Source organism: Schistocerca serialis, chromosome 2 (genome assembly GCF_023864345.2).
Source record: "Schistocerca serialis cubense isolate TAMUIC-IGC-003099 chromosome 2, iqSchSeri2.2, whole genome shotgun sequence".
In the NCBI taxonomy this organism is placed as follows: Eukaryota; Metazoa; Arthropoda; class Insecta; order Orthoptera; family Acrididae; genus Schistocerca; species Schistocerca serialis.
The window spans coordinates 738,492,811-738,519,156 of NC_064639.1; positions in this window are offsets into that span (position 1 = coordinate 738,492,811).

The following is a 26,346-nucleotide window of genomic DNA, read 5'->3' on the forward strand; positions in this document are numbered from 1 at the left end:
TCTTCATCATCTGCAGAGCTAGTTGGCATATAAACTTGTACTACTGTAGTAGGCGTGGGCTTCGTGTCTATCTTGGCCACAATAATGCGTTCACTATGCTGTTTGTAGTAGCTTACCCGCACTCCTATTTTTTTATTCGTTATTAAACCTACTGCTGCATTACCCCTATTTGATTTTATATTTATAATCCTGTATTCACTTGACCAAAAGTCTTGTTCCTCCTGCCACCGAACTTCACTAATTCCCACTATATCTAACTTCAACCTATCCATTTCCCTTTTTAAATTTTCTAACCTACCTGCGCGATTAAAGGATCTGACATTCCACACTCCGATCCGTAGAACGCCAGTTTTCTTTCTCCTGATAACGACGTCCTCTTGAGTAGTTCCCGCCCGGAGATCCGAATGGGGGACTATTTTACCTCTGGAATGTCTTACCCCAGAGGACGCAATCATCATTTAACCATACATTAAAGCTGCATGCCCTTGGGAAAAATTAGGGCTGTAGTTTCCCCTTGCTTGCAGCCGTTCGCAGTACCAGCACAGCAAGGACGTTTTGGTTAGTGTTACAAGTCCAGATCAGTCAATCATCCAGACTGTTGCCCCGGCAACTACTGAAAAGGCTGCTGCCCCTCTTCAGGAACCACACGTTTGCCTGGCCTCTCAACAGATACCTCTCCAATGTGGTTGCACCTACGGTACGGCCATCTGTATCGCTGAGGCACACAAGCCTCCCCACCAACGGCAAGGTTCATGGGTTCATGGGGATAGGGTCGATATACTACTAACCTGCAATAGCACTATAATCTGTAAAGCACAGAGGTGTTCAGACTCCATCGGAGTGATGGTAGCTTTATTTTTATTTATCAGTGTCCCATCCAGAAGTCCGTCTCCATAGCTGAGTGATGAGTCCGGCTACAGGGATTTTTCCCTCGGTGGGAGGACTATCACGGGGTGCACTCTGCCACTCTGTCGCATGAGATCAGCTGAGATCAACTCGACTGATTAGTAGCGGTTGCAAGGTCAAAAAAGGCTGGTGTGCTGACCACATGCCTCTCCACACCACGTCCAAAGACCCCAGTGACAGAGGATGACAGGGCCGTCGATTGGGCCCGAATGGCCCATCTAGGGCGAGAAAGCGGAACTTCCGCGTGCAGATATAGTGTTTCTACGACATATCTTTAGAGATGTTCATTTTACGTTAGTGTATGTAAAAGTGTCTATTGATACTTTTTCTTGAAAACATAAATTATGAATGAGCCGTGGTAAAAATTGCTGTTTTGAAGAGCACGCCGTAGCGCGTAGTGTGAAGCAGTCGCCCTCCGTTTCTGGCGCCGCTGTGGCAATCGCAGCTTTGGTGTCTCCCTCTGGTGGGAAAGAGGAAAGGTTGCCTGTTCACGTGCATTTAAGGGGCGTTATGAGCTCGCCAGTTGGTCAGTCTGGGTGAGTCTGGAGTCAGTTTGGGGTGAGTCTCTCGTCCCCGGCCTGCTAGTCTGTCTCTCGTCCGAATTTGTGGGGCAGTTAGTGTCTGTCTGTTGTCCAGAGTGTTAGTATGTCTTTCGTTCGGATCAATCTTTAAAACCGGATAACTGAGAGACTTTCCACTCAGCCAGTAAGAGAACTCAGTGAGTGGTCGCCCAGTCGGGGCTTAGTTCCTGCATCTGAGTCTGCGTGTTAGGCCGCCAGTCTGCTCGAGTTGCTCAGGCAATGGTCGTTGGCGGTTGGATCGATCAGGTGGTCAGTCGCGCACTGAGACACAAGATGACTAGTCCGCCTTGAGCGTTGGCGTATGTGAGGTCGCCACGTGAGTCCAGTGGGTCGCACTGTGTAGCGAGGGGTAGTGGCTTCACGGCCGACACGAGAGGAACAGGAGTCAACCCACGACATCGGTCTGACCGGTGCGAGCTGTGACGCCGTGAGACGACAGATCAGCGCGCCTTCCTGCGTCCGCTGAAGCGGCTGGCAGCGGACGGTTCGGGAGAGCGATTTGGGGGTCCTGCGCCAGGTCTTCTCCAGAAATTGCAGTTTATTAGAAGTTAAGTGATTGGTGATATGTTGTTACTTGTTAAATTCTACTTGTTTTCTTGGTGAGGTCACCAGCCGCTTTGTTTTGGGGTCGTCCCACCATTACTCTCCGTTTGCCCGCCCGTGGGAAGGTGGTTATTTATGAATAGGGTGCTCCATTTTTCCCTTGTGGAGTAGGGGCGGGTTAGAGCAACCTGCGGTTCGGGTTGTTCGGTAATCTCCCTGTCAATCTGCCGTACGTTAGTAGCTGCCTCTGTCATGTTTGTCGGATTCGGTGTGTTAACGAATTTATTGTTTGGAGTGTAACGGCCTAATTCCTGAAATATGTTTTGTTCTTGCCTTTCATCATGAGAGATGGTATATGTGTACTGTAGAGCATGTTAACTCTTTGGTCAACCTTGTATAATTTTATATAAGTTTGCATTTCATGTGCTTTTATTTAGATGGTCATTTTAGTGTATAAAGTTGCCACCCTTCCACCGTAAGACTTTTCTTAGAATTTAAAATCAAGTTGCACCTTCGGTGGCAAGTTAATATTTTAATTTTAGTGTTTTGTGCCATTTCCATCCCTCCTACGGGGTGCATAGTTTACGTGCTTGTGTGAATTGTTAAAACTTTTAGTTTAAAGTAATCTAGTGCGTTGCAGATTTGCACCAGTGCAGTCTTTCAGTGGTTGTTGTGAGCGGTCGTGACTATGGCCGTGTCAAAAGGGAGTGGCAAGGTTCTCAGCCTGAAAGCTCATACAGTCAAAAATTTGTTCTTTCTGCCTCTGAATAAATTGTAACTTGATATTTAGATGGTGTTTTCTGATTATAATTTGAAATCTTTTTCTTTTAAAAAATGCTTTAGTCACCATTAAAGTGAAGAAATTACCATTTGTTTATGATTTCATCAGTTACTCCCTGGATACTACTTCCACGCTCACATAGTGTGATCAAATGTGTTAATGTTCTTGATGAATCGCTAATAAGTAGAATAAGTTCTTAAGAATATTCTTTGAAAATAAATCCACGGTTCAATGAACATATTTATGCTTTTATTTACATATTCTCTATTTCGTGCAATGGACTTGATCCAATGAAATTCCAATACTTCTTGTCATCATAAAACAACATTATTACTGCGAACGACATTCATGGATAATAAAATTAACCTCTTCATTCACCGAGAAATTTTGCCTTAGTGGAGAGATATTTCGAATATAAACTAGTTCACATTTGCCATCGCTTTGGCTAATGTGGGAGTGGTGTTATTGTCATGTACTGAGAACAATTTTTCATGAGTATACTTTGATCGCTTCAACTTCAGCTCCACGATCGCGCCTTTCCACAATTTCTTTTTTTTTCTGTATATTTTTAGGATATAATGATGGATCCAGATTAATCTACAGCCACAACGAGGCCAGATTAGACTTCATCTTTCTGAAATACAATTTCGAAGTGACCTTCCTTGAGCTTTTTTTATTTTAGGAATCAACAGACGTCATACTCAATGCACAGTCAACTTCTTGATACATGATATTTCATCTAGGTATTATGTATCCATTTGTATTCATTGGTTATCATCTCATCAATGTCATGATCTGAAGTAAACGTATTCTACCATTAAGCCAGCTGTTTTATCTCATACTTGTTCACCACATGACATCCCCAGTGTGCCGGATCTGTAGTAATTGTACGGTCACGATTACATTTAGGATCCACTACTAAATTCTCTTGAGTGCTGGTGGAGACTCCGATAATCTACCCCCATCTTAGTCCGTAACAGAGCCATATCCCAACAATTTATAACAGCTCTATTCTCAATTTTATACGTGTCTACGAAATGTATGACGCCTAGTATTTAAGATAGCAACCAACAAAACCTCTTTGAAAGTTTAAGCAAAATCATTACAACAATCACGTTTGCTCTTACTTATACCACTTAACGAAATTTTCTGCTGGGTCGTTACTGAATAATCTACCTTTTTACAGTGAGAGTCAGGTTAAAATAAGTGTCCTCGAATACGCCGCTATTTTTCGTGATGTCGCCCTGTGTGGAGGTCTATAGGCTGTGTGAAGCGTGCTTCTGCAGCCCAGATATCGCTCCCCTTTAATGAGCAATCTCGCTGCTATAATAGCATCGACAGCCATGAAATTGACGCGCCATCCATGTCCGATTTACTGAAAATCCGAAAGAACGGAGAACTAGATGTTCTGGGCTTTTAAACTTCGTACATTTTTTTTACTCCGTTTGGACGTCACTTGAGAAAAAATGAATTATACGTATTTAAAAAGTAACATCTATAATAATATTACAGTGTCATAAATAAAGTATAAAACTGAAACCAGATGAAGAAATACGGATCACACAATGTGACATAAGCCATCTGAGATCTGCGGATGATATTTCGTTTGTTTCGATTGCAGGAAAACTTACCAATGAACAATGCAACTCGACGACAATTTAGATCATAGAGATGTGTGCCCTACTTGAGCTAAAATCCTAACATTGCTGAAGCAGAAACTCTATGTCAAATATGTCTTGCCTTTCCTCTCGATGCTAGAGAGACATCAGCCGTAAATACAAAACTATCCAAAATGTGAGACTTTCCAGAAGGGAGAGTAAGATAAATTAATCACTAAGAAACAAGATAGTAATTCTGGATAACAGTGGTTTTTCAGAAGCTAAATACTGGATGACTTAATGAATCTGGATGTATAAAGCTGACTATTCATTTCTGTTTGTTTTGTCGTAATGCGTGCAAAAATCTGGATGAAGGCTTTATCCAACAGAGTCCAAAACACTGGAAACGTGTTGACAAATACTCCGTTGTTGTTCCCTTGAAAGCGAGAAAGCCAGAGGATAGGTATGCATACAGTTTTATGGGAGACTTTGATTTTGCCAGTTACTTGCGATACTTTCTCTGTTCATTTCTTCTTTCCCACTTTTTGCTTCACCTTACTGATTGTTTCGTCATCTTTTTTGTATTCTTTTATATTGTTATCCTCATCAGTGAATTATATCGTTAGACAGTACTTCGGAATGACTTTCCTGGTATCAGTACGTTGAGATATTGTACAGCCCACTTAAGACTTTAACAAGAACCCCACTATCCAGCAAAGACCAGCATAACAGAATTTGATGAAAGTTATTGGAGAGAGAGATATTTACACTAAAGTGGTGAAGTTTCGGGGCTAAGAAAGATGGCTGTTCGAAACTACTATTGGTTCGTTAGCAAAGGAATGGACCCAAAGGAAAGAGTCTAAAGGAATGGCTCACTAAACTGAATGAAAGAACGTCATTTAAGGGAAGGGCGTTCACTGTATGCTGAAGATTGTCCCGTCCGCTCCTCGGTCTCGCTAAGTCGGTCTCATTCTATTTTGGGGGGTCATTCGTTCCACGTTCTAGCACCACCATTCTTCGTACAGTTGCGGTTCCTTTTCTTCATTGTGGTCCACCTCTCCTATTCATGTTCATTTTCGAACCCTTCTCCAAATTTCGACTTCTAGTTCTTTGCGTACGTCACTCCACGTCCGTGTCTGGTAATTACTATCTTTATCCTAGTTATCTATTAAAATTGACACAAGAAGTCCCGATTCTCTGGAACTATATATATATCGAATCCATCATTTATTAATAGAAACCAAATCCGAACTCTACACATCATTAAAGAGCGATCTGCCCTGATTCATAACAACAGTTTAATCTTGGCATAAATTTAATCACATATTATTGTTGTACAACAAATATTTGGTCTTACAACTGGCAAATTATAACAAAAAAAAAAAAAGCTCGGGAGTACGTATACTATTGAGGCACATTGAGTCACGAAAGGTGAGAACAAACTGAATAATAATGACCAGTATTAAAACCACAAACATTATGATGAATATTTAAATACATAACAACAGCAAATTTGGAATCAGTGGCTCTTTTCCTTGTGAATCGCAAAAGAACTTTACAAGTGATTAGCAAATTTAAGAAAACACATATGCAACTGGTAGCAAACTACGTAACCGTAATATCTCATGCACGTCAAATAAAAAAAAAACTCAGGAGTATATAATTATAATATTGAGGCACAACGAGTCACAAAAGGTGATAACAAACTGAGTGGTAATGACCAGTATTAAAACCCAAAATATTATGATGAATACTTAAATACATACTAACAGGCCGAGCGGTTCTAGGCGCTGCAGTCTGGAACCGCGCGACCGCTACGGTCGCAGGTTCGAATCCTGCCTCGGGCATGGATGTGTGTGATGTCCTTAGGTTACTTAGGTTTAAGTAGTTCTAAGTTCTAGGGGACTGATGACCTCAGAAGTTAAGTCCCATAGTGCTCAGAGCCATGCGAACCATTTTTTGAACATACTAACAGAAAATGTGGAATTAGAGGCACCCTTCCTTGCGAATCATGAAAGAACTTCTCAAGTGATCAGAAAATTCGTGAAAATACATATTTAAGCAAAAATTCTACACATAGAAACATACAAGGCATGTACGAGGGGCGTTCAGTAAGTAATGCAGGTTGGTTTTACTCAGTATTCCACCTCATTATTCCCTGCTCTTTTGGCTGCAAAACATTTTTCAACATAAATTCCGTTCAGTGTAACGGCCTTACGCCACCTTACTGAGAGGGTCTATATACCATCATGGTACCACTCTACTGGTCGACGCTAGAATCAACGGTTTGCTGCGTCAATAACGTCGCCATCACCCACATACTGCTTTCGCAGAGTGTATCTTTCATTGGGCCAAACAGATGGAAGTCAGAAAGTGCGAGATCGGGGCTGTAGAGTGAAAGAAGATGAACAGTCCAATGACGTTTAGCGGGTTTCTCTCGGGTGTGCAGACTTGTGTGAGGGGTTGTCACGGAGAAAGACAAGTGCATCTGCATTTCTGTGGCGACGAACAGCTGAAGATCGAAGAGGTTTGCTCGACCAAAAGAAAGGTCAATGAATCACCCTGTCTGGAACGCACCTCCGTTACAGACGCAGTTTTCAAGGCTACATACTATCGGAACTTCATGAAACTATACGGGCTGATGAGGAAATATTCCACGAAGTCCCACAGCAAATTACACATTTCATCAACCGAAATTGGCTGAGAAAACACTACGACGCCAAAATTCAATTGATTCTTGAAGAGGATACATACCGAAAACTACCACAGGACCCGAAGTCAAGAATAATGAGGAAGACATCAGAGCTTCTAAAACAGTCAACACTGGAAGAGGGCGTTATTAAGAACCTCCTCCCTCAGGCGCCGGGACCACCTACGCTTTATGGACTACCAAAAATCCACAAACCGGATTCTCTTCTTCGTCCCATTGCGAACACCATTGGGTCACCCACTTACAGATTGGCCAAACACCTGGCCAGCCTCCTTGCACCGCATGTAGGTCGTTGTGTGCATCACATCAAAAACACCGACGACTTTATCAACAGAATTGTCAGGCATGTCAGGATATTCAGACAAATCATCTGCTCCGTACCGTTGCTAGAATGTTAAAATAGCGCTTATAAATTACATGTTTTCTCAGAAAATATTTGAGCTATGAAATTGAAATTCTTACAAGTTATTTGTTGGAAGTTTGGCTATAACTTAAAACAGGAATTTTTAAAAATTTGAGGTCAGTTCTTGGAGATTAATTTGTTCTTATGTAACAATATTTCAATATTTTTGCAATTTTTTGTTTGTAAATTTAACAATATGCAGGTTTTTGGAAAATGTCTGTATTAAGTCACACAGAAAGGGCTGCATAATATTTCCTGCAAATCTGAAGCAAAATGGGTTGGTAGACCTTAGAAAACATGTAATTTGAATCGAGTGCCAAAGATTGGATAATCTTTTTAGTGTATTCCATGTCCATAGGACGAATTATCTTCATTTTCTGCAAACTCCTCTTCCAGCTTACTCTTTGTCCTCCTCCTGTTTACTCTGGCTTGTATTTCTAGGCTATTTACAGCCCTGTCAGCAGCCTGAAGGCATTCCCTGTCTAAAGCTAGCATTGTTTGTACCATGTTGTAACCTATCTTCATCCCATATTTCGAAACACTTTGCATCTTACAACGTTGCCATCTTTGAAAGTATCAACACCATCATACACACCAAAGTGAAGTGTTTCTATTCCAATAAACACAGTCTTCGAGACTCTTGAACATATAACATTATTTTGAGTTTTTCCATGAACACACTTTTTCAGCAGTTCATGTGCTGCTAAGTGTTTGAAATAGGGTTTATCACCTTCATTACCCCATCGGGCAGACAATGTTTATGAGTGCACACTTCACCAGTTAGTAATCCCTGCTGTACTTACACCAACTGTTTTCTCCTTTGGGACACAAGTAATGACGGGGACTTTCATTGGCTGAAAAAATATGAAAAAAACAGAGCCCAAACAGCCATCTTCATCTCATCAACACTGTGTGTTTTGCCTAATAAGCATTCCATAGTAGTTCTGTATTTTGTGACTTACATTGTCAGTTAACCTTCCCTTTCTATACAACCCTTTACCATCACTGAGTTTTTGTTTTTTGTATGAAGCTGTCAGTCGCCCAAGACTTCATCCCATTCGTTTCTGTATATGCCCAATATACTTAAATTTTCGCACTACAACACCATTACCGTAGGGCTTCAGTTCTCGGGTATGTTTGTTTATGAGTGCACACTTCACCAGTTAGTAATCCCTGCTGTACTTACACCAACTGTTTTCTCCTTTGGGACACAAGTAATGACGGGGACTTTCATTGGCTGAAAAAATATGAAAAAAACAGAGCCCAAACAGCCATCTTCATCTCATCAACACTGTGTGTTTTGCCTAATAAGCATTCCATAGTAGTTCTGTATTTTGTGACTTACATTGTCAGTTAACCTTCCCTTTCTATACAACCCTTTACCATCACTGAGTTTTTGTTTTTTGTATGAAGCTGTCAGTCGCCCAAGACTTCATCCCATTCGTTTCTGTATATGCCCAATATACTTAAATTTTCGCACTACAACACCATTACCGTAGGGCTTCAGTTCTCGGGTATGTTTGAAAGTTTTATAATCACCATCACTAAGGAAATTATCTTTATCACAAGCAACAGAACATTGAAATATAACAGTAACACCAGCCACTTCCATTCCTCCACTACTGCCACTACAGTTAGCTGCACAATTATCTTCATGTGTACATTTACTTTTTGTGGACATCTACAATATCTGGATATTACTGCTACATCTAAAACTTTCCCTGCATACATACTGGTGGCAGATATTACATCATGAAGAGATGTGTCCTCATCATCGAAAGCTGAGACTAGTCTCTGCTACCACTGCTTTCTATTACTGCCTCTTCCACAGCTTTCTTCATAGGTTCTACACAAGTGTTTTCTACTTTCGACCCTATAAATCTATTATAGTTCGTAAACTTGGTTGGGGGATTTGGAAGATTCATCATGCCACAGAAAACTGCACCTGCAGCAGCACACTTACCAATTATATGCAAGGCATAAATAAATCTAATGTTGTGTTAATAGATTTTGCTATAATTTTGTTCATTTGGAGTTAAAGTGGTCATGTGTGAACGTTTATCACACTTCAGTTCCATTTCACTGGCAAGTCCTACGTGAGTTTTTATAGAGAGTTCCAGACTGACTCCACTACACTGGATACATCTTACACAGTTTGAAAAAAGTCCGTTGAGAACTGACATATCAAATATTTCATTCACATCTGATTCGTCCATAAAACATTCATGCTTTTCAGTAACTGAACCAAGCTTCCTCTGCAAAGTACATTCTTTCTCACTTTCATTGCAATGGGCAGGTTGAAACATTATTAACCCACCGTTATTGACTAGTGGATTATAGCCTGACAGGTTGGAATAGTTTTGCCATGTACAACTGATGAAGGCTGATCGGTTAATATTTGCAGGGGAATTGTTTCGTATCAAATAGAACAAAGCTAATTAGAATTTCAGGTAGCAATAATCGGTACATACTTTGTTGTTCATGTTGTACATCTATTGTCTAAACAGCATGAATGAGGCAGTTACTCCCTTCGTCTGACAAAATAATAACTGTTAACTCATCACAGGTCGCCTATTAATATCGTCACACGCCAATATTCTTCATGTAGCACTGGATGCACAATCCTCACTGCAGTCCAAATCGTGGGTGTCCGGCGCGGTTGTCGCGAAATCAAGGAACACAGATGAACACTTAAACACACTAAACAAATCACGCAGTTAATGCCATTTACGTATTGTTGGAGGTCAGGCCCACATCGTTGGGTGACATACACAGCCGTTAGACAATTGTAACTGTGGTCGGCCGTCCTGCCGAAATCCGCCCTGCTCGCTTAGCAGTCAACAACTTACTCTCTGCGTCTCAACACAGACTACACAGGCGCACCGAGTGCTCGACTATCGATAGTACATACTGCGACCTGCGTGAGGCAACGGTATATTGTTCTCAATTCGTAAGGGGCGGTTGATCCCTTACCAGCAAGGTTAGGTTCACATATTTGGTTATCGTCTTTATTCGTTACGATAATAACACCTATGTTTGCGTTTCCAACATTTCTCCCTTTTCTTAAAATCCTTCAGAGGATTTCTAGTCACTTTGCATTTAACCATCATTATCCTTCAATAAAACAGAGACTTCTATGAACAGGGTTCATTAAGAATATTTTCAGGATTTCAAAAGAGTAAATAAACATGAAACACATGACAATCGAGCAAGCGATATATATCGAATTATTACAGGCTAGCCACAATACTTACTTTCTCTCACATCACTAAAATGTACATGATGAGCATGTAGATTCTTGAGTACAACATTTGACAGCAGTTTAACAGTGCCACAGTAGGTCACACCCTTGCAGAATATATTTCAAAAATTTTTAAAAATAGTTGTAATCTTCTGAACTGAATAAATTGTATATCAATTGAAAGGGGAAAGTCTGTAGATTTTTAAAATGCAAAATAGTAAAAATTGAACGTTTCATGATTTTGAACATTTCTGGAGACCCTTAAGCATTCTACACTTATCATTCAAGAATTGCTTTATGGGCATATGAGCATAGCTTGCAGGCTGTATTTCTGTTTCTCCTAACCCATCTGAGACCATTCTCATAATGTAAGATTACTTCTTTAGAGTTGTATTTTAATTAGGGTGTAGTGGCACCACCGCTTAGGACAGGGAAAGTTAGTTTTGTGTGATATTCGGAGCACAAGTTACAGCCAGGTGCAGGCCAGATTGCAGTAAGTTACGCATACCAGCAGTTGCTAAGGCAAATAGAGGCCACAGGGACGTAGACCTGCCAGAGAGGACGCACACAGCAGTTGCCATGGTGCAAGTCACAGGCAGAAGAGGGTCACTAACCAACCTAAGTGTTATGCGTACATGACGCGAAGCGGTGCATTAGCAAAACAGAGGCGTGCAGCCGAGTGTAAATAGGTGTTGTTTTCTAACAAGAGTCATTCAAGTGTGGCAGCTCTCCTGGACGGGGGGGGGGGGGGGGGGGGGGCGTGTCACATGCCGGGCTACACGCAGCAGCAGATGGGGCCTGCAACCAGCCAGGACGGGCCACTTTTCGGCTCGCTACCGAAGGCAGTCGTCTCGGCTCCCGACATATGCTGGAGACTTCTGAGGCGAGGGCCGCAGACTCGGATACCGGATCGTGGGAGGACGTTTCTGCAGTGTTCTCAGCTATGCCAGCGAGGAAGAAGTGGCAGCGGGTCCGACCTACGGCTCCCAGCGGAGCAGCACAGCTCACACTGAGCAGTGCTGAGTCGCCTGCTGGCACAGCCAACCTGACGTAATCGGAACTCTGCAGCTGGCGTACAAGGTCGGCATGACACAGCCTTGAACTGCACAGGCCGCTGGGGTGCTTCCTCAGCATTGCAGTGCCTGTGACGTGGACCTAGGTGAACAGAGCATTGTAGTGGCAGCAAATAAATCATTTGGAAAGTTCTCGCCGAGTTTTAATATGGCACCTCCTAGCACCCACCCACTACATTTGGTGTCTTCACGCCACATTTGGCGTCTGATACCACAACATTTGGTGTCAGAATAGCGGACATCGTCTGCCCAGCATGACGTTCAAGCCCACCGCCTGCAGTACGTCACTAGATGTGGTGAGTGCTGACAAAATTGTTCTTTTTTGAGTGTTGGACGTTTTCTTTCTTTTTTGTTTGTGTTTTAAGTATGAAGTGTCAAAAGCCACATTGTAGATGTTTTGCATATGCATATTATTTATTTTGTCAGAGTAAGTGTTAGTATGTTTAGTGAGTACAATTGTTTCGTGGCATTTAATTACTTTTGTATTGGTTTGAGTATGATGTTTTGTTTATCTCCTCTATAACGTAAGATGAGATACTGAGTGTGATGATACGGAGTCAGATTATTCTTGTACTTAATCCCAAAACAAAACGACTAACTGGAAACGAAAGCAACACAATGGCAGAGACAAGGACGCGAGGTGTGTCGGAATCAGAAGCGGTATGGATTACAATGGAAACGATAGCACAATTGACAGCAGACAATACGCAGTTGAGAAATGAATTAACGTCTAGAAGTGAGGGGGAAACCGCATCTGATCAGTCTTTGTTGTCTAGGGTGCGGGAGATTGATCCAGCAGCCGCAAGTTTGATTATTCCGTTTTTTGGCAAGGCATCTGAGGATGTGCGTTCGTTTGTGGAGGACTTGGAGACTTCAGAGGTGGCGAATGGTTGGTCTGATGAGCAGTTGTTACATATAGCCAAGATCAGATTAATGGGTGAAGCAAAAACTTATGTAAGGTGTTCTGAGGCCTTAAGGAAGGCAGCACAGTTTAAGCAGTTAAAGGAAGGACTTTTACAAAGATACAAGAAACAGAATAGCGCTCGGTACTTCAGAGAGAGATTAATTAAGTACAATGACGAAGAAATAGGGGGAGACCGTGGAGAAATTTGCGGACTGGATAAGGGAAATTAATGAGTATACTTATGAGTTGGGTCAGAGCGATGGAGCGAATAGTGTTCTGTTGCAGGAGGCTGAACAAAGGGCACTTGATGTATTTTAGAGAGCGTTACCGGCGCGTATGTCACGGAAAGTGGGTGAAGGAACTCCAAAGGATTTGTACTCGGCCATTCAGCTGGCAATTCAATGTGAGGAAATAGACTTGGCAACGGAGTACGCGAGGGGCAAACAGTATTTGCAGTGGGTATAAAATGTTTTAAGTGTGGTCATAAGGGACATGTGCAGAGGCAGTGTACCCAATCACCAAGGAATAGAGGAAGGGGTGGAAATCAGCAACGTGGAGGATGGAGAAGTGGAGATAGGAGAGGTGGACAATCATAAAACGGCAGAGGGAGCCCAAGACCCACCTAAGGGAGCTCCCGTTTAATTTCAATACTACAAATACGTACGCAGAGGTGGAATGTTCAGTGGTAGGATCCATAGGAACTAAAAAGTTTAAGATTTTGTGGACACAGGGGCGCAAATGCCAGTGGCTACTAAGAATATAATGAGACGAAGGAAGTTAGACCCGCCACGTTATAGGTTATGTGGAGTGGAGGATAAGGAGGTCACGCATTTGGGGTCGGTGACAGTTGACTTTCGCATAGGAAAGTCCGATTTAATGCATGCATGGAGGTACCACCATGGGTTAGCGAGGGCTACGACATGATCGTAGGAGTTGATTTCTTGCATCAACATCATGCCAAAATTGACCTTGGACAACGAACTGTGGAACTTAGTGTCATGTTATTTCCGCTAGGGGAAACTGTTGCCAATGCAGAGCTGTCACGAGGGGTGTTCAGCGTAATGAACAAACCATTCGAACCGCGTACATTAGCATTAAGGCTTAATTCGCATGAGTGTGTGTCTAGTGGCACTGGGAAGTCGCTTTGGGTAAGTGTGGAGTCAAATATACCTGTGGGTGCAGTATGTGTTATTGAACCATTGGAGGATAATGAAGATTTGGGTTCACTAGGTTGTTTTGTGAAACGTACTGTTGTACGCATAAAGGAGGGGAACGAGGGCGAGTAGTTCCCGTGAACGTGGATAATTTTAGCGCTGTAGACGCGAATTTGAAGAAAGGAGTTTTGAAACGTCCCCTTTGAACAATTATACAAGACTGTCCTTAAACTGACATACAATATTTTTAGCGCAACGCAATCTGACTTTCAAAAATCCCTACAAAAGAATGGCCCTGACTAACATTAAATTATACCTTTCAGAAACCACTTACCTCACAAAAATCTTCATTACTCGAACTACTGCAATACAGCGAGCGCCACTACTGCCAGCTAAATAAAAGATTCAAACTACGGAAGGCACTAACTACTGATAGGGATAGTTAGCAAATGAAAGATATTAATAGAGAACAAACAATGTATTTACCTTAATAGTCATAATATATGTAGCAGTTCATGACAAATTACAAAACTCCGCCATCTCTCTCACCACATTCACCACTGCTGGCGGCTCACCTCCAACTACGCAACGCAACTCGCTGTTAACATCCAGCTGCCCAACACTACAATGGCAGACAACAATGCAAACTAGCCACAGACTGCACACAGCACAGCCAGTGATTTTCATACAGAGAGCGCTACGTGGCGGCGGCGTTACCAATATAAGAACCTAAAGAGCCTACATATAAGAACCTAAACAGCCTACTTACATAGCCCCCATGCTCCCCACAAAAAATTTTACAAATTGTTTTGGGCAGTGGCCAATAATGATTTGATAAAATTTTTCATAATTACAATAACAAAGATATCAAATGCACACACTTATTGATACAATGTTGGTCAAAATCTGTGATCAGTCATCACAGTAAAATTGCAGTGTTTTTCTCAAAGTCTGAGCAATAAAAGAAAATGCACACAGAAGTAGTGGATTTCCATGCAGTCTTAAAGAAGTAGTGTTGTCCTTCCAACAGAGAGACAGTGCTGACTCTTGACATGCTGACAGATAATGGGCCACAACAGAGCAAACCCACAGCAGAGTCATTCGACGTTTTGAAGAATATTGGTAGGTAGGTCATCACAGAGTAGACCCACTGTAGTCCTGGTAGAGAGTATGGTATTGGTGGGCCATCAGAGGTGGGTTCTTATATAGTCTACCCCCTCTTAAGCTAACTTAAATCTACTGAGCTCAGATGCTAAACTAAGGAACGAGGCAATGCAGCAGCACAAAACAATTAACACAAACAGCAATGATAAAAAATACAAAAGGCAAAGCAAGCAGCATAAATTACAACTAATATAATGCAATGAGCAGCAAACAAGAAAAATAAATCAGTAGTAAACTGGCTTAACAGAGTAATGCAAAGTGAAATTTAGTAGCACTATGCCTGGCAAACAGCAGCAGCAAATGATATAACTAGTACCTAAACATGACAAAGCTCAAGCAGAAAAAATAGTACACTAAAGACAACAATGCAGACAAGGGAAATATATATTCACATCTTAATGTCTATGTAATTAAAGTGGTGCACCACAAGAAGTTATTCTACCAAAAAAATTACCAAGTAGTTGAAAAGAAAATTCCGTATGCAATTCCTGTGAAGGGAAATGTCTTTTTATGCTCCTTCATTTGTTTTTTTTTTATTAGATCATAAAATTATTTACTGGATCTGTAGGCATAAAATGTTTATATTAGTAGATCTATTAAATTTTATTTTAACCAATGCTACAGTGCAGCTAAAAACTAGATATTAAAGAAAATGAAAATATGTACAAGGAAGGCATGAAACATCATTCATTAGCCAAATGGCATTTCATAAGGAAGTGAAAAATCTCTCAACTATAAAGACAGTAGTCATAATCAGGTGTATAGACATAAAATATTTCTCGTCATTTCATTAGCCATTTCAGTAAATCATAAATTAAGAGCTCCACAGTGTAATCATATGTTTTCAAGTTTGAGCGTGTCGTATTTGGGATGCTTTCTACAAAGGAATGTCAATAGTGAGGATAAGGGCCTCCTTTTTTTTTTTTCTACTTCTGCCTCTGAAAGGCACTCACTAATGACTTGTTCTCCCGGCGTCTGACACAGCTGGGTGCCCACGACGCATTACGTGCAGGTGGTCACTTAACTTTCTTGCGGAAATATTTATGACAGCAGTTTCCGCTACAGTGACAGTCTCATATACAAAATTTCACGGGTCGAGAATTTGCGTTGCAAATGTGTAGAAACAAAATCTTATCAATAGAACAGCATCATCTACCTCAAACGTACTTTAAAATCATGCTCCCTTACCAAAGACATCATTCAAAGCTCTTATAGTATCACAATGGTTCCAAGAAAATATGAACAGTTCACAAAGTACAGCAAAATACAAGTTCATAAGTGTGAAGTTACCCAACTGTGTAATTGCGTAAACATGTATCACTGATGTAGTAAAAAAAAATGTTTATCTCTCAGTTAAATGATCAGATAGCTGTGTAATTTGTGTGTTAGAGAAATATGGTACCGATGTGTAAAGTTGTATAAGCAAATACCACATTAGCTAGGGCTCCTTGTGCTTGCCAAACACATGGTACACAAAGTAAGCGTGTACCCCCCTGAGGATTAATGTAATTATACCCTCAGGTGTTACATATTACAGCAATGGAATGAAATGTATCACGAAAAACCTTTGTATCTTTGTAATTCAAAAATCTTGAAAAATAAATGGCTTAAGTACAAAATCTCTCAAATGCGTGTCCTGTAGCGCTAAATGTGCGTCTTGCTGTAAGATAATTCTGTGGAAGTGTCGTAGTTATCATCCTCTGTAAGCAAAGTTCTGCTGAAGTCAATATACTTACCTCATCATAAACGAAAGTAAATGCTTTGCGTATGGATATCGTAGTTATTACGTACCTTACCGTGATCAAGAAAGTACTATAACGTAACGTATTGTTGTGCTATGAAAAAGGCTGTCTCATTGTAGCTATACCACAAAAGTTACTACTAAAACATGTTTTACTTTCCAGAATAATAAAGAAAAACTGTGCAGAAATAAAACAGAAACACTGCAAAAGCAACATTGTATATTGTCACTCATTAGTAGCGTCGTGATAAAATCGTGTAGCTGTCACATAAACTAACACTGTGTCATCTGGTATCTCACAGAAAGTACTTTAAATCCAGAATATATTTTCAAGTAAACCAAAATGTTGCATTAAAATCTCATTGGCAGTACTGGTAAATGTTCTAAGTATGTGAGCCTTATAGTCGTTATGTAATCATGCAACTAACAAGCAAGAATGTACACACACAATAACACTGTGTCGTCTGTTCGCAATAACAATGCATTCGTAATTTCTGTTTAAATAAGTTCTCTTGGTTCTTGACTGGATATTTAACTTCAAACATTGTTGCATATTAACAGATTCTAAGTCTGACAAAGCCTACTAGCAATGTAAAGTGAAAAGTTATATGGCAAAGACAAAGTTAAAAAGCAGATTATCTTTCAATAAACAGTTTTACACGTGAAATGTGGTGCAATCTTTTACTCTTCCTAGTGTGCAGAGTTTCAGCTTCAACGGAATTATCATGTGGTATACGTCGGTAAAGAATACTGGAATTTTTTCTCAAGGTTAGTGTCTATGTTATTTTTCGCTGAGCCAGCCGGCGCACTCGGCTGCCTGCGGTGCGAGTCACTGTCTGTCAATTTGTTGGCGCACGCCGTTATTGGGATTTGGAGACCTACCTTCTACAAATTCACCGTGACGAGAGAGCCCTGCCCTGTTTAGATCCCGCCAGTTCTGATGCAATTCAGGTCTGTCGTTACGGTCATATCGTCTGTCGTCATGTCGGTAGATTCCATAGTTTCTTTCTTGTCGGTCACGTGGTGGAGAATTTCTCCCTGAGTCGTAACTGCGCGCTGGACCGTTGCGTCTAAAGTTATTCTGTCTCCCTTGATAATAATTATTTTGGTTCCTATATTGTCTGTTTCTCTGATTGTCTCTGTGTTAGTCATTACCGCGGAGAGGTGATCTTTCCCTGTAATTATTACTACTCTGCCAACGGTTGTCGTACGGGTGGTGTCTATTTTGGTCACGATTTGCGTTGTAAGAATAGACCTGTCGTGTCCAGTTATTGTTTCTGTCGTCACGGAATTGTGACGGATGTGGCCTGTAGTGATTGTTTTCCTGTTTTCGCATCCCGCGACTGTCTGTGTCGATTTCTAATTCTTGTAAGAGTCCCTGAAAAGCTTCAATGTTGTCTTTGGAACGTCCTGCCAAAATAATATGTCGTAAATGTTCAGGTAATTTGATTAAGCAAATGCAGATGAGTTCTGAAGGGCTGTATGGGTTTGAAAGATATTGATTCTTATGCAACATGTCTTCAAAATATTTGACAAGACTGGAAAATTCAGATTGTTCAAAGTGTTTCATCATCATGATGCTATGTTTTACTCGGTCTTGTGTAGCTTGAGACCAATATGCTGAGAGGAAGGCATGGTAAAACTCTCCTTCACTGTGGCAATCGTGAATGACCGATCGCATTCTTACAGCTGGTTCATTCTCTAAGTAGCCACACATAAATTCTAATCTGTGCTCTAATGACCAGTTGGGAGGAAAACAATGAGAGAATTGATGGAGTCACACTTGTGGATGAATGTCGTTGCCAGAATTCTTAAATGTTTTGAATTTACGTGTAGTAATGAACAGCTTATAGTCAAAGTCATCATGTCGGCGAGTCGCATATCGGTCATTATTACGTCGTTTCGGCGGTTCCATTTCAAAATTCGGTGCACCTTGCCAATTTCTTTCATAATTTCCGAAATGCGCTGTGTTATTATTTTGTGGCTGTTCCGTATTTGTATGTCCCTCTTCCCGTATTGGGGCGCGAGTGTCCTCTGAAATACGTAATTCTTGTATTACCTGTGTCAGCTGATCTTGTACTTCCCGGATTTCTCTTTGGTGTTGCGTATTAATTTCATTCTGATTTTGTTTGAATTTCCTAATTTTTTTGCACTCTTCTGTGTCATTCAGATTATCATCTACCTTCATAGATAAATTAGTGACCTGATCCGAAAGTTCGGCTACTTTCTCCGATAGTGAACACATTTCCTCAGTGTGTTTTTCTGAACCAAGTTTCAGAGTGTCCATTTGTGTTGAAATCGAATCTACTGTGTCCTTTAAGTTTTCTTGAGTTTTTGCAAGTTGTGTAACCGAATCGGTAGATGCAACTGAGTCAATTTTAGCTTGCAAGGTGTCGTGATTTTCATGAACAATAGTTTGCAGTTCTTTTATGGCTGCTTCGTGATTCTGTAATGCATTTACATGACGCGAAAAAATAGGTTGGAAATGCTCACAAATTTGTGTTTTTACGTCATTACAGACTTTTTGACATTTCGATTCGATGTTATGTAACTCAGTAGTTAAATCTTCACGTGTGTGTTCAAGTGTGGTGTCTAACTTTTGAAGATTTTGTTCCATTGTGTCTAACTTTTTAAGATTTTGTTCCATTGTGTCTAACTTTTTAAGATTTTGTTCCATTGTGTCTAACTGTAGCTGTGTTTGTCTCTGATTTTGTTTCATTTGTTGCATTAATTGCAATAATAATGTATTAGTGTCTGGAATCTGTTCCTCTATGCTTTTCGGCAGTGCATTTGCACCGGCAACATTCACATTTTTACAAACAGAAAATGTGTCTTGACTTATTTGACAAAACGGTGAGGACCCAAAACCTGAATCTACAGTATTTGCGAGATTGTTTCCTGTCATTTCGGATTCCTGAGGCGAGCTGTTGCCGACCAATCGATCGATAATACTTCCCTGTTCACTAATTATTTCACTGTGTACGCCATTATTTGCAACCCGCTCCATTTCCCTATGTGCAATTACCAAATTACTACTTTGAACATTAGTTAATTCATTACTCTGCGGTGCTAACACACTGCTTTCGTCTTCACTGTCATTTCTCAGTTTACTTTGGAGCCTAGTATTACGTTTTTCACACGCCATAATTGTCACAATATTTCACACGATAACACAGAAAAGCACAATTTGAAGAACAAAATAAAATAACATAGCAATGGAAATAATGTCTACTTAATTGCAAGTGCAGCTGCGAAATACTTGGTGCAAATCTACATGCATGCCACAACTGTTTTACTGTACAACAATGAAAAACTACAACTACAATGGAAACTCTCTCTATAATTACGCGCTAGCAATAAACAAAAGCTACACTAATTACACAAACTACAAGAAAAAATCAGAAGATTCCAGTGAGGTATCCTCGGCTAAGGGTCGACATATGAAACGTCCCCTTTGAAAAATTATACATAAGACTGTCCTTAAACTGACATACAATATTTTTAGCGCAACGCAATCTGACTTTCAAAAATCCCTACAAAAGAATGGCCCCGACTAACATTAAATTATACCTTTCAGAAATCACTTACCTCACAAAAATCTTCATTACTCGAACTACTGCAATACAGCGAGCGCCACTACTGCCAGCTAAATAAAAGATTCAAACTACGGAAGGCACTAACTACTGATAGGGATAGTTAGCAAATGAAAGATATTAATAGAGAACAAACAATGTATTTACCTTAATAGTCATAATATATGTAGCAGTTCATGACAAATTACAAAACTCCGCCATCTCTCTCACCACATTCACCACTGCTGGCGGCTCACCTCCAACTACGCAACGCAACTCGCTGTTAACATCCAGCTGCCCAACACTACAATGGCAGACAACAATGCAAACTAGCCACAGACTGCACACAGCACAGCCAGTGATTTTCATACAGAGAGCGCTACGTGGCGGCGGCGTTACCAATATAAGAACCTAAACAGCCTACATATAAGAACCTAAACAGCCTACTTACAGTTTTAGTAGCAAAATTGGATCTGCCAGATGACGAAGACTGGTGATCGAGAGGTAAGTGATCCGATCAACCACTAACTGCCGATAGAAGTGCATTGCGTGACAAAATTAAGCATTTGAAAGGAGGAGAAAGAGAGCATATGGAATAATTATTGTGGGAATTTAAGGATTTGTTTTTTCCACAAGGGCCATTACCAGCAACTCCATTAGTTCAACATAGGATACTGTGGGGCGGCGGGTGGAATAATTGTTTATGTTCCTATTATTTATTTAATGCTGTTGTTTGCCCTTCTCAACACTGGTCTCTAACTACAATATTGGCAACCAGAAAGTGATTAGCAAAACGTGAAGCCTGTAATTAGAATTCCTAGTGCCCACTTCATCTGAGAAATACATTTATAGCTACAGCTTATAGCTCTGAGGAATTAGGAGATTGTCTGGGATTCATAATCAAAAACCATTCTCTCTAAAATGTTCACTATATTCTGAAAGTCACAGACCAAAAAGAATCCACATAATCCAACTACCAGAGCAGTTCAGAGTCTAATGCGCTGATGCAATTATAACTATTCAAATTAAATGTTTAAGTGAATGCTCGCCATAATTTGATGATAATGTTCATCAAACACCACGCTAATAACGGTAGAATGTCTGTCCTGCGGCGGCACGTCAAAATACGACATACCCAAACTAAAGATAAATCATTAACGTCATGCCAAAATTAACACTTCACTCGAAAACGATTTCATGGTTACGCATATCCCGAGTAACTTATTATTGCATCCGAGGCTGTTTATATCAGTGATACTGACGCGATGCGACTCCCGGCACAGGTGGTGCGCTAATCAGCGTCTGGAGAGAACTGGGATCTTCCTTCTCTCGCGCAGCGTTCTTACATATAAAGCCGCGGTGCGGACAGCTAAGGAAATGCCTGTTCAAATCTGCTCTCCCGACTAGCCGCTGGGCTAGTAATGCACCACTTTAAGTTATCGAATAAATCATTGCTTCCTTTGCTGATGGCCGATGAAGCTTTCAATTTAATTGTGCAATCAGCACACAAGTAAGTAATCATAATAAAAGTCTGACGTGGCTAAGTCAAATATTTTGGGCGAGAGAATTAATTTAATTACACTACACGCAGTAGACGAGCTCTGAACTTGCTCTTTGGAGATACGCTATAGCTATAGTTTTATAGTTATTCTGTTGAAACTTCTCACATTTTTATGATTATAGCGAATCTCCCTTCTACTTAAATTTAAACATCCTAGCTTTATTTATTCACCTACTTAATCTATCTTGCTTCCTTAATTTCTAAGACAAAAACCAGAAAATCATGAATTTCAACTAAAATTTTAATTTGTGGGATTCAGAACACTGTTTCTACTAAATTATTATGCAAAAGGAATCTAAATATAAATTTTTAAGTTTCTAGCTCTTTTCTGTTGCGCCAATGATTTTTACAGAAAAACATCCAAATTTCGAAAATGGTTAAAGTTACTGAAATGATATCCAACACATATTGATTTTGTATTACTCCTGACATGCTAGAAACGTTTCAGGTTATTTACTTGATTTTTAAAGTATTGTACAACATTTATGAAGTCAGAGCTAGTTACAGCGGACTGGCTGGCACACAATGGAAAGACTGATGTGAATTTTATAAGGCGTGAGTAGGCTGCTTCCCTACATCACCCTCTACTTAATTTTTTTGAATGTAAATGAAAAAAATTAATTACAAAAAGGAAGCAAGAATACAGCTTAACTCCCTATGAAAATTAAAACTGAAATGTAAACATATAGAAATATTAAAAGAAAACTTATTACCTACTTCAATTATTTAAATTGCTGGCATGTTCACTGCCTCTTAAGCAACATTATCACTCAAAATTTAAGCAAAATCAATGAAATACTTTGGCATACATATTGCCTTACACAGACAAACACATAAAAATATGTAAAATTTTGACAATCTTAAATTCATTAAATTGTCTGTAAATATTTTTACACACAAATTCAAAGAAAATAACACGGTTATTCATGATACATAAACAGATAATTATATCTTAGCAGTCTTTTCTAAACCTGAAAGAAAATTTCACAAATCATGACAATTTCATTTTTAGACACGTGGTTGTAGCCGCTTTGGCTGGCGTTCTACACTTCCATTCACAAGGGTAGAGGAGGGGAAGTTGCTATGGTGTGCGTCCTTCACGTTCACTCTAAATTATATGGGGAAAGGGGAGGGGTCACTGTGAGTTGTGTCCAAGTCACTCCACACTTTCACGCAGCTACCAGGCTGCCATTATCTGGTTTGTCCTGTAGAACAAACAAAAAGAGTGCCTCAGACTCTGTTCACTTAATATCTAAGGGTGCGTCACAATGAAATGAAGATATATACATTTTATCTTTCAATATGTTACTGGAACAAAGTTAACAGAACTTTTTCAATTTTACTCTTGCAGTTACTTAACTGTCATAAAATCGGTAAACAAATGGCTCAAAACGCCGTTAGTCACGTACTAGAGAAAATTTATGCTGAAGGCATATAATCCTATTTAATCTCAATTTATTATTTCTGGGCCGGAACACTGAACCAATGCTCCGTACATTTTTGATACATTTGTATTTTATTTACTTAACTGACTCATCTTCGATTACCTTAGTCTTAGAGATAGTATGAGTATATTTGATTAGCAGTTGTCTTCTCAGCCTCTTTGTACATGTGACTAACATGGGGTAACAGTACAGTTCTGAGTGTTCAAAACATACTACGTTTAGTTGACTACTAAATCCACTTATTGGTCCTCTGCTGCTGTGTCAGTTCCACATCTGCAATTATGTACTTACTTCATCGAAGTGTATTTATGCTGAGCTATAAATAATGTTTTACGAATGGTTCGAATGGCTCTGAGCACTATGGGACTTAACATCTATGGTCATCAGTCCCTTAGAACTTAGAACTATTTAAACCTAACTAACCTAAGGACAGCACACAACACCCAGCCATCACGAGGCAGAAAAAATCCCTGACCCCGCCGGGAATCGAACCCGGGAACCCGGGCGTGGGAAGCGAGAACGCTACCGCACGACCACGAGATGCGGGCAATGTTTTACGTCTGCCATTATGTTACTCAATTATGTTGCTAGTGTATGTACTTATTTAACACTCACTCTATTAACATTTAAAGCATAGGATAGCACATTTATTTCATATCTATAGTGTATTGCAGCTGATCAGTTTGCTCGCGTTGCAATCCATTTCCACTCGATTGGATGCTGAAACCACAGGTAGTCTCTCTCGACCTACCACTGAAGTGCATTAAGTAATTATTGCCGAGCGTAATGCTAAATTCCTTAAACCTATAGGACACCATGAGCTGCTCTGTCTCATCTAATATAAGGGTACCTATGGTCGCATTCACGCCTCCAACTCATAACCTCAATACGTGTAGGTGTGTCCTGTCACACACTACACCAAATAACGACCAGCTCCAACCTTATAAATATTTCAAGGACGTGTCCTTCACGTCTCAACCACAAACACTGTTCAATTCTATTACACTGCCATTCCTTGCTACACGAGGTGAGTTCATTCTTACAACTTATCTGCATATTTTTCATAACAAATCAATCTCTTTTACTATTAATTAGTTAGCTCTACAGCAAACAATAGGTTTCACTGCCACTTCAGATCCTGCTTGTACACGAATTTGTATATCTTTTTAAATTACTGTTGGTGGACCATTTCCAATAAAATAACAACTTTATACTTGTAATATTACCGGGGTTCTATACATACTTGTTACTCAAATACCTTTGTATCTTAATTACATCATACTTCTCTGTTGTTTATGTCACTGTTAGGTTTGTCACATTTGGTATTTTCTTCACTAATCGGTGGATAGAATGGTTACAGAACTCATGGCTTGATAGCCATGACCGAAAATTTTTGTATTGCAAAGAAGGAGTCGAAACTTTGGTGGATAGGAAAGATGAAGAATGAGTCAGACCTGAAAAGGAAAGAAGATCTCACACAGCTGGGACTGCACAGCTGCCACAGTGTGTAGAGGTTACAGAACAACCTCCTCCCTACAGAATTCATTAGCTTAATGCTGGCTTGATAGTCATACCGGAAGATTTTAGTATTTGAGAGTAAGAGCCGAAATTTTGGTGGATAGGAAAGATGAAGAATGAGTGAGATCTGAAAAGAAAAGAAGATCTCACACAGCTGGGACTGCACAGCTGCCACACTGTGTAGAGGTTACAGAACAATCTCCTCCCTTCAGAATTCATTGGTTTCAGAACTTCTTTTATTTTATTTTTTTATTTTTTATTTATTTATTTATTTTTTAAAGAAGGAGTCGAAATTTTTGTAGATAGGAAAGATGAAGAATGAGTGAGACCTTGAATGGAAAGAAGATCTCACACAGCTGGGACTGCACAGCTGCCACAATGTGTAGAGGTTACAGAACAACCTCCTCCCTAAAGAATTCATTTAGGCAGCTCCCAAGTTTCATCATTAGTTACTACATGTTTATCAATAAAAGGTGCCGTAATTACTCTGGTTATCGGCAAGACCATTTTTAACTGGCTTCTTTCAAAGTCAACAACACTCTGATATTTTGACAAGAAAACTATGCCAATTAAAACCTCAATACTGAGATTATTTATAATTAAGCATGGATGATCAATTAAATTACCATTAATGTTAAAGGGTAGCAACGCTTCTTGTTTTACCGTTTTTGACACCTTGCCTGTAGCACCAATTATTCTTAGTCCTGATACCCTCATTACGGTAAGCCTGTCTTTACTAGGTAATGCATCAAAGAAGGACTGAGATATCGCACTCACCTTACTTCCACTGTCTAAGAGACAACGTACATTGATACCCAACATATTCACTATTATTATAGGGTGGCTTATTCTAGGTTGTACAGGTGGTTCCTCAAACTCATCCAATAGTTCCTATTCGATTTGTCTCCCACTGAAGTGATCGACATCTGTCTTCATTACATTTAGGTCAAAGTGTGTAGGGGTTTCCTGAATTACATTTTCAGCTGCCTTTTCTAGTCGGTCTATTAATTTTAAATCGAAACACCGCACGACATCATTACATTTAGTTTGCTGAACATGACCCAAATTACTGTAGTCTGAGCGATTCTGCACCTCCAGACCAGGCATAACACTAGTTACAGCTAAACCAGTTTCACTATTATCGTCGGGTTCCTTCTCGAGTGACAACTGGTCACAGCTACTGGGTTCATCGACCCACAACCGGCTATCCTCTATATTCTCACTTACCTCCTGTCCTAAATCTATTAGTACAGTATCAACATCCTGCACAGGCACGTTAGATAAAAGCACATCATCCTTATCGTAAATATAAGCATGAATTTCTTCTGCTTCTGCACCTGACAATTCAGTATTTTGTAGCTCTTCCCTACCGTTACACTGCTGCGCCTTCTCTTTCTCTTCCCAATTAGAAAGCGTCTCTAACATGGTATCTATTAAATACTGTGAGTGAT